General features: G+C 42.1%; 1 pseudogene; it reads right to left on the bottom strand.

Annotated features, from left to right (window-relative positions):
- Positions 1 to 767: 767 nt before the first annotated feature.
- Positions 768 to 888, bottom strand: LOC129667841 (small nucleolar RNA SNORA17; annotated as a pseudogene).
- Positions 889 to 8,988: the final 8,100 nt, after the last annotated feature.

Raw genomic sequence — 8,988 nt, 5'->3', positions numbered from 1 at the left:
GTGTGTGTGTGTGTGTGTGTGTGTGTGTGTGTGTGTGTGTGTGTGTGCAGTACTGTTCCAAGTACTACAGCTGGATAAGGACAGGGTCAACTCTCCTGCTTTCATGCCTCCACGATAAGCTGATAAGCTTTCCCATAATGCCCAGGTGAGGGGGTGGAGCCAGTTCTGCACAACCCTCAGATACTGAAATGTCCCTGGGCAGCAGCTTAGACTGAGGACATCAGCCTGGCCTTTGGTGCTAGTAGATTGCCACTGCTGCAGGGCCATGCACCCAGACATCTGTCCTGGTGGCATCACTGACTACTCACATCAGGCTCTTCCTCACTACTCTCAAGTCTCCAGTTCTGACTCTCCTCATTGTGCATACATCATTCTGTTTCTCTTTATCTTCCATTTCTCCAGCTCCGCTTAGTGGCGCCAGAGTCTCTAAGTGTGTGAGGTTATCTCAGAAGTGGTCTCAGGTGTGCTATGCCCATATGGTGCTGGGTAGGGATCATCTCGTTCCTGGTCGTCCCGCAAGATCTGCATGGTGCTGGACTGGTGATCCTCTCAGCTAGCTCCTGTCCGGGTCTCATGAAGCAGGTCTGATGGTCATCTCGTGCTTGGTCCTTTCTCGGCCTTCCTTATTGACCCCTGGCATTGATCATCTGTGTTGGACAGGCCCCAGGTGGAGTTTTTCTAGTCTCTGGCTTGCTCCCATCCGGGGAGGCTATCCAGGTCTGCCTAGTGCCAGAATGGTGGTTGTCTCCAGCTCGCTGTTTTCAGGGAATGCTAGGCTATTAATCGTTCAAATGTTCATAAGTCAGAATACTGTGCATAGACATAGCCTCACTCCTCTGCCACCTACTGACACACATGTGACACAGCAGCCACACCTACAGGATAATTGTTATTTTTTGTTGTGTGCTTAGAACATTCAAAACACTATAACTATGCGTTCAGGTTGCTAGCCCATGCAAAGAATACTATAATCTCCGAAGGCCTTTCTAGGATCACTTATTCAATATTTAGAGGATCACTCTCCTTTGGTGAAAGAAAACAGAAAACTTAAGTGTGGGCCAAGATGAAAGGGACTCCCAATTCCCATCCTCCCTTACTTCAAGTAGCCATCTTGGGAAAAGTATGTTTGTAATAATTTAAAGGATGACGTGTTTCAGGTAATATAGAGACTATTCAGAAACTACGTTATTATCCCTAATTTTAAGACTTGGGAAAAACTGACTCAGTCTTGAGAAAAAGTTCTTTGATCTACATTGTAAGACAAGTAAGAGACATAACCCACAGTGAAACCCAGTTTCTAGTAATACGACTTTTAGCTCTTGTATGAATAGATGTTCTGATAAGCCAATCTCTTCTTTCCTTTATGACTAAGTTCTTCAAACACAGATAACTGTAGACAACTGAGGAAAGCTGGGAGTGGAAGAAGTGGTCCTCTTTCCTAGTTTTCTAATTCCCAATTGGTTGTCCAATTCTCTGAAAATGCACACACAAGTAACATTATATGGACGAGCATGTTATATTTCACATACACATATGTATACAGTAACAAATAGTGATGAAAGAGGCCATGCATTTGAAGGAGAGCAGGGAGTGGTTTATAAAAGAGTTTGGAGGAAGGAGAGGAAAGGAAGAAATACTGTAATTATATTGTAATCTACCATTACTATATTGCTATCTACCATTTCAGCTCGTATCTTTCTGAGCTCAAACCTACACAGCCAGCTGTCCATAGGACTCGTGCATGAAAATGGGCTACCTTACTACACATTCACAATATCCTGCAAGGCTATCTCCTCAGAACCCAGTTTCAACCCTAAGCAACCTCTGTCTATCCCACTGTCCTTACAGCTACCTAATCCACAGACTAGGGAATATATTTAGTACATTTTATTATTATTAAAGTTGAGTCATTAACTGGGTACTGCTAAGTACCACCTTCATCCTAATACTTAGGATCATAGGTAACTGCATTGCCATGACTTTGAGTCCAGTTTTGTCCTCATCTGGAAACAACAAAAATCTAATCATTAGAAACCTAGGATCTAGACTATCTGTTCAAAGGAAGCCCATTGGCTGCTCAGTTTCCAAGTGGGCTCCCTAGTAAGGAGCACAGGGGTTGTCTCTGACATGAACTCAGTGGCAGGCTCTTTGGTCACCTCCCCCAGGGGGTGCAGCCTTGCCAGGCCACAGAGGAAGGTGATGCAATCAGCCTTGATGAGACCTGATAAGCTAGAGTCAGGTAGAGCACATCCTCTTCCACATCTTGGTAGCAAGGCAGCTCCACCAGGGAGAAGTAATCAAATAGCAGGTAACAGAATCCATATCAGAGAGAGCTGCCACTCCCCTTACTGAAGCCCAAGCTGCCCATTGGCTATATCTGTGTAGAGGCTCAATAGTTACTTTTAATGTATACAAATATAAGTATCAAATGAAGAGACGATTTATGGCCATTCTCATCACTTTCCTTTCCCACATTTTATATCCTACTGACACTGAGATGCCTTCAGTCTCCTGAGGTCATTCTACTCTCCTTATCTTGAATTTTGTATGAATTTTCCTATTGCCTCAGGGCACTCTTTTTGCTATTCCTCACATCCCAATTGCTTCTGAGAAAATTCTTCTACTGAGAAGTTATGTCAGGCACCCTGGACAATAGTGGGCATCTCCCCCAACTATTGCTTCTGAGATTGTACAGGTACTATTCCCCAAAGTCTCCTTAACATAATTGCACACTGTCTCTGTTGCCACTTTCCCAGGATCTGAGTCCAAATCCACTTGGCAAATTATTAATTATAATTGTATTTTTTTTTCAGTGTTAAATTTTCTCCTTTGTTTTCTTTTAAAGCTAGGGCATTTTTATTATCTCAAATTCCTTGCCTAAAAGTTTATATGTCCCCTAAACGTATGTTGAAATCCACTGATCAGTGTGGTGGCATTAGGAGGTGAGGATTTTGGAGAGTGATTGAATGACAAATGTGTTATTCTCATGAATAGATGTGTACCCCTATAAAGGAGACCCCAGAAAACTAGCCTTTTCCTTGTGACACAGGACAGAGGTAGCCTTCCAGAGCCAGGAAGGAATCTCTCACAGGACAGTGGGTTTGTTATCTCCTTGTTCTTAGACTTGCCTCGGAAATTATGAGAAATAATTTTTACATTTGTAAATTACTCATCTCAAACGAACTGGTTTGACATTTGGCGTTTAAGTTGATATCTCTTTACAGTTTTACAAAAATTTCCAGAAAAGCCTTAGCTATTGTCTTGTTAAAATCAGCCCTGTTCCCTGTGCTACATTAATTCTCATGTTTAAGGTAACTTACACTCATGTTGTTCTCACACCTAGGCTTTCCCTTTGCTTCATTACGGATACTCTGTCCTGCGTTTTAGCTAACCAATTCTCACTTCCCCAGTATCTACATCCAAATCTCCCTGTCAGGTTATTAACTCTAACCTGTATTTTTCAGTATTATACTTTCTATTTTGTTTTTCTCTGACAGTAAGCCACTTTTGTGATCTTGAATTCCTTTGATGAATGAAAAGATTTTAAAGTCCATATATGACAAGTACATATTTGTAGCATTAGTAAGCCTGTTTTTTTTTTTTTTTTTTTTTTTTGGTCTGTGACAGCACCTACTCTTTTTCATGTTATCTTGATCTCTCCATTTGTCAGGTTAGCTATTTTAAGTTGTTTACCAGAAGTTGGATTAAAAAAATCTTGTGAAATATGTAAGTTCTATGATGGCAATGTCTTTTCATCAAATAAACTCTGTTTAAATTTTCCTAAGTACTTGGACCATCAGTGGCTTTTATTTCTTGGTCATACAATGACAAAAAAAATGTATTGTGGGTTGTGTAAGGTATATGCTACCTCAGATTCATTCCAGCATTATCCCTTTCTAGCATAATTGCTTTAGGGCTCCAGTGATCATGGGTTCAGGCTTCCAACTTCAAGGTTTGAAATACAGAACTTAAGCTCTCATTTGTCTATTCTAGATTTGACAGCTGCCCCCAGGGGTCATGAAACTACATGACAGGCTCAGTATATGGTTGGCTCTCACAGACTCAGAGAGCACTTTGTTAGTTCTCTCACACATTGAAGTAGGTTGTTTCAATACAGTTCCTATTTTGGCAAGCTGTTCTAGTTGACTTAAATTAGAAATCATATCTGAACCCACATAATATTATTAGATATGGAACTCAATTTTCCAAAAATGAGTTTTAATAATAAGATCATTCTTAAACTTGTGTGGAGGCTGGAAAAGAATGTGGTTCCTGCTAAATTATTTTCCTGTGGTGACTGATATTTCTGGTATGAGAAATCTAACTATTCTCTAGGTTTTTCTTTACCCTGTTTGTCTGGCAGGAAATTCCTTAAGGAACTCTCTTGTTGTTAGGTAATGGATTTCACCTCATTATAGAGGCATGTGTTAATCCAAAAGATAGGAGATGAAAGATCACCCAAATCATCACAGCCAAATTAGTTAAAGCAAGTTTCTTTTTTATTCATGTACACAGGCTGCCTTCCTCTTAAGTGAGGTTTAAGAAGTCAGCATTGGAGGTGAGGAAGACAACATTTTTATAAAGCTTAGGGGTACTGGTTTCCAAATGGTGGATTTGGCTTGCAAAATAGGAAGAGTTAGAGGAGCAGAACATAAGCATAACAAGTTAGTCTATCCTGAAACAAAGATAAGGTTGCAAGGTGAGCGTAACAAGGTAGTCATAACAACAGGTAGTCATACAACCCTTTGAATCAAAGGTAGGGTTTTAAGACGGTTATAAACAACTTTTTTATAAGATTCCCTGCACTCTGCCCAACTTTTGGCTATGAGTCTCAGCATCTCCTTTTATACCTTCCTGAGTAAAGTCTTTCAACGGCCCTCCTGTCCTGTTGCCTATTTTCTCCCTCTTCTTTTTTTTTGTGTTTCATTTTTTTTATTAAGTACAGTTTATTCACATTGTATCCCCCCATAAGCCCCTCCCTCCTCCCCTCCCAGCCCCACCCTCCCTCCCCCTTCTTCTCACTTGCCCCTCCCAAGTCCACTGATAGGATAGGTCCTCCTCTCCTTCCTTCTGATCTTAGTCTATCAGATCCCATCAGGAATGGCTGCATTGTCATCTTCTGTGGACTGGTAGGGCTGCTCTCCCCTCAGGGGGAGGTGATCAAAGAACAGGCCTATCAGGTTATGTCAGAGGCAGTCCCTCTTCCCATTACTATGGAACCCACTTGGATACTACGCTGTCATGGACTACATCTGTGCAGGGGTTCTAGGTTATCTCCATGCATGTTCCTTGGTTGGAATATGAATCCCTGGGGAGACCCCTGTGTTCAAATTTTCTGGTTCTGTTGCTCTCCTTGTGGGGTTCCTGTCCTCTCCAGATCTTACTATTTCCCACTTCTTACTTAAGATTCCATGCACTTTGCTCATCAGTTGGCCTTAAGTCTCAGTGTCTGCTTTGATGGTCTGCAGGGCAGAACCTTTCAGAGGCCCTCTGTGGCAGGTTCTTAGGTTGTTTCCTGTTTTCTTCTTCTTCTGATGTCTATCCTCTTTGCCTTTCAGGATGGGGATTGAGCTTTTTAGTCAGGGTCCGCTCTCTTGATTAGTTTCTTTAGATGTTCAGGGTTTTAATAGGTTTATCCTATGTTATATGTTTATATGACTGAGTATATACCATGTGTGTCTTTCTGCTTCTGGGACAGCTCACTCAGGATGATCCTTTCCAAGTCCCACCATTTACCTGAAAATTTCATGATTTCCTTATTTTTCATTGTAGAGTAATACTCCATTGTGTAGATGTACCACAATTTCTGCATCCATTCTTCAGTTGAGGGGCATCTGGGCTGTTTCCAACTTCTGGCTATTACAAATAAAGCTGCTACAAACATGGTTGAGCAAATGTCCTTATTGTGTACTTGAGCCCCTTTTGGATATATGCCTAGGAATGGTATGGCCAGATCTTGAGGAAGTGCTATTCCTAGTTGTCTGAGAAAGCGCCAGATTGCTTTCCAGAGTGGTTGTACAAGTTTACATTCCCACCAGCAGTGGAGGAGGGTTCCCCTTCTCCACAGCCTCTCCAGCCTGTGTTGGTAGCTTAGTATCCAAGTGTGTTTTCCTAGTAAAGGGAACAGGGACTATTTCTGACATGAACTCAGTGGCTGGCTCTTTGACCTCCCCACCTCCCAAGGGAGGAGCAGTCCTGCCAGGCCACAGAGGAGGACTTTGCAGCCAGTCCTGAAGATACCTGATAAAACAGGGTAAGATAAAAGGGGAGGAGGTCCTCCCCTATCAGTAGACTTGGAAAGGGGCAGGGAGGAGATGAGGGAGGGAGGGTGAGATTGGGAGGGAATGAGGGAGCGGGATACAGCTGGGATGCAAAGTTAATAAAATGTAACTAATAAGCAATCAATCAATCAAAATTAAAAAAATACTCAACTTTTAAAAAACAAAGACATGACAGACATTCCTGAAGCAGGCAGTATGGAACCATTTGTGGTTAGAGTTACAGGTGAGGCATAACCCAATTCTTGAGAAATGGAGGTTTAATCACAAAGAGGAATGAACCTAGTTTATCTCTACTATAAGATAGTTTTTAAGCCCAACATAGAGGCATGCTGGTTCTTCTGTATGGATCAAAAAAGGTATGGTCAGATAGAATGAGTGAGTTGCTTATTTGAGGGAGTCTCCTGGGCTCATGGAAGCTACAAAAGTCTTCATTTTGGGTGATTTGAAGGCTTTTCCTTACTGTGCCAACTCCATCATGCTATATAAGGTGGTTGTTTCTTTTAATGCTGCTTCTCTTCTATTTTTTTATTCATTTATTAATTCAGCCTCTTTACAGCCTGATCACAGCCCCCTCTGTCTTTTTCTCCCATTCCTTCTCTCCTTTTTTTCAGAGAAAGGGAGGCCTCCAAGGGGTATCAGCCCACCCAGGCTCCTCAAGTCACATCAGGACTAAGCACATCCTCTCCCACTGGTTCCTGACAAGACAGCCCAGCTGGGGGGGGGGATCCAGTAGCAGGACACAGAATCAGAGACAGCCTCTACTCCCATTGATAGGAGACCCACATGCTGACCACACTGCACAGCTGCTACATAAGTGTAGGGCATCTAGGTCCAGCCCATGAATGCTTTTTGGTTGGTGGTTCAGTCTCTGTGAGCCCCATGGGCTTAATTTAGTTGACCCTGAAGGTCTTCTTGTGGTGTCCTTGACCCTTCTAGTTCTTTCTATCCTTCCTCCCACACCTCCCTTATTTTTAAGGGAAGACTCTCCTTTCAAGACTCCGTGATGCTGTCTCTCATATGATGGTGATGGTACATCTGTCCTAGCTTCTCCACTTCAAGGCCCAATCATGGCTCCCATGGTTGTGAATTTCTCCTAACAGAGCTCATTATGACAGGTAATTTCATGTCAGCTCCTCTCCACAAACTTACCTGCATGCTTCTTGTAATATTTCTCAGTCTTTCCTTGTGAAGTCACTGTGGAGAACCGAATTCCTCAGTGAGAAACTTGGTCTTCTCCATGCTGGTCTCACCCAGCAAGGTGGTGCCTCTGTGGAACTACTTAGATCAACCAACAGCTACCTAGCTCTTCCCTCATCTATGTAGAAACTTCTGAGTTGCTCGCCTGTTTCTGGAGGTTTTACTATATGTTACTTATCTTTGAATTCAATCCCTTTAACATTTTTTTTTCTTGAGGCTTGAATGTTGCTTTATTTTTAAGACTGTAAGCCATAAACCTACTGATAATTCTGCATATTTTCTTACATGGGAATCCCACATTCTGAGAAGATTTCTGCCCCGTGCTGATCCCAGCTACTGCCCTGGAGTTAGTGCGTGATTCAGGCCAGAGTTTCAAGGCTCCTAGTTGGAGCTATACTCCAGATCAGAACCTGTATTCTGATCTGTTATTTTTGTTAGAATTAGTGAGAAGGAGGCACATTCTGCTTCTGAAATCGTGGAGAGCCTGGAGCATTGACAGGCTTCTTTACTTTCCTATGGAGAAAGTTCACCCAAATCAAGACATTATGCCATGATTTCTGAGGAAGGCCAAGTTAGTTGAGTCCCTTACTTGTAATCTCCACCCCCAATAGGTGCTCATGTAGCTCAGGATGACTTGGAACTAGCTGAATTTGTAGTTAAGGATGGCTTTGAATTCAGTGTGTGACACTAGCTCTTCTTCCTTATTTTGAATTCAATTTGAAACACTAAGCTCATCTTTGTTCTTTTGAATTCAGTATGTAGCACTCAGCTGTCTTCATTATTTTAAGCTCTCTATAAAATTTCTGCAAAACCTTTTAGAACTTTTGTTGTTACTTTTGTGGTGGGCTCTCTTAGTGGGCTCAACCAACAGTTCCTCCTGCCCATGCCTTCCCTGTGCTGGGAACGCGGGAGTGAGCCACCGTGTCTGACTTTGGTTGTATCTTTATATAGTCATTAAAGATAAGGTCTTCTTACCTACTTAAAAAAAATATTTGTACGTTTTCCCTTTTCTCTCTACAGTTGCTCACTGTTTTCCTAACAAGGATTCTGGGCCTAGCCTTAGTTTGAAAGAAGCTATCAAACTGACTTCATGTGGTTTGAGTTTCTATTTTTACTTAAGTCTCCTGATCAGGAAACCTACAGGTTGCACTCACTGTACTTGGTGGGAGTTCTAGCTGGAGCAGACAGCACACAGCCAAAGGCAAATGAAATACGCTGGTGAAAAATGTCCTGTTTCTGGCTGTATCTCAAAATAATTCAAAGTGATAATTTCCTTAAAGAGGAGTTTAAAGTAAGTAGTTTATCTTGGAGAACTATTTCCTAAGCCAGTTAATATATGCAGGGTCTTAGAATTCAAAAGTCATGGTTGCCTTTTTATTCAAATGAGCCTAAACCTTTAAACCGAGCTTCTCTTCCCAAAGGAGATGAGAAGGAAAACAAAACAATGTGCTCATTTTAAAGGGCTTAGGGAGGGCGGGGGAGCTACTTCTCGCTCTGGCACAGAACTTGC

This window comes from Psammomys obesus, unplaced genomic scaffold (assembly GCF_907164565.1).
Source record: "Psammomys obesus unplaced genomic scaffold, mPsaObe1.curated_primary_1811, whole genome shotgun sequence".
Classification (NCBI taxonomy): domain Eukaryota; kingdom Metazoa; phylum Chordata; class Mammalia; order Rodentia; family Muridae; genus Psammomys; species Psammomys obesus.
The sequence above is the reverse complement of the archived record's forward strand: the minus strand, read 5'-3'. Positions and strand labels throughout refer to the sequence as shown.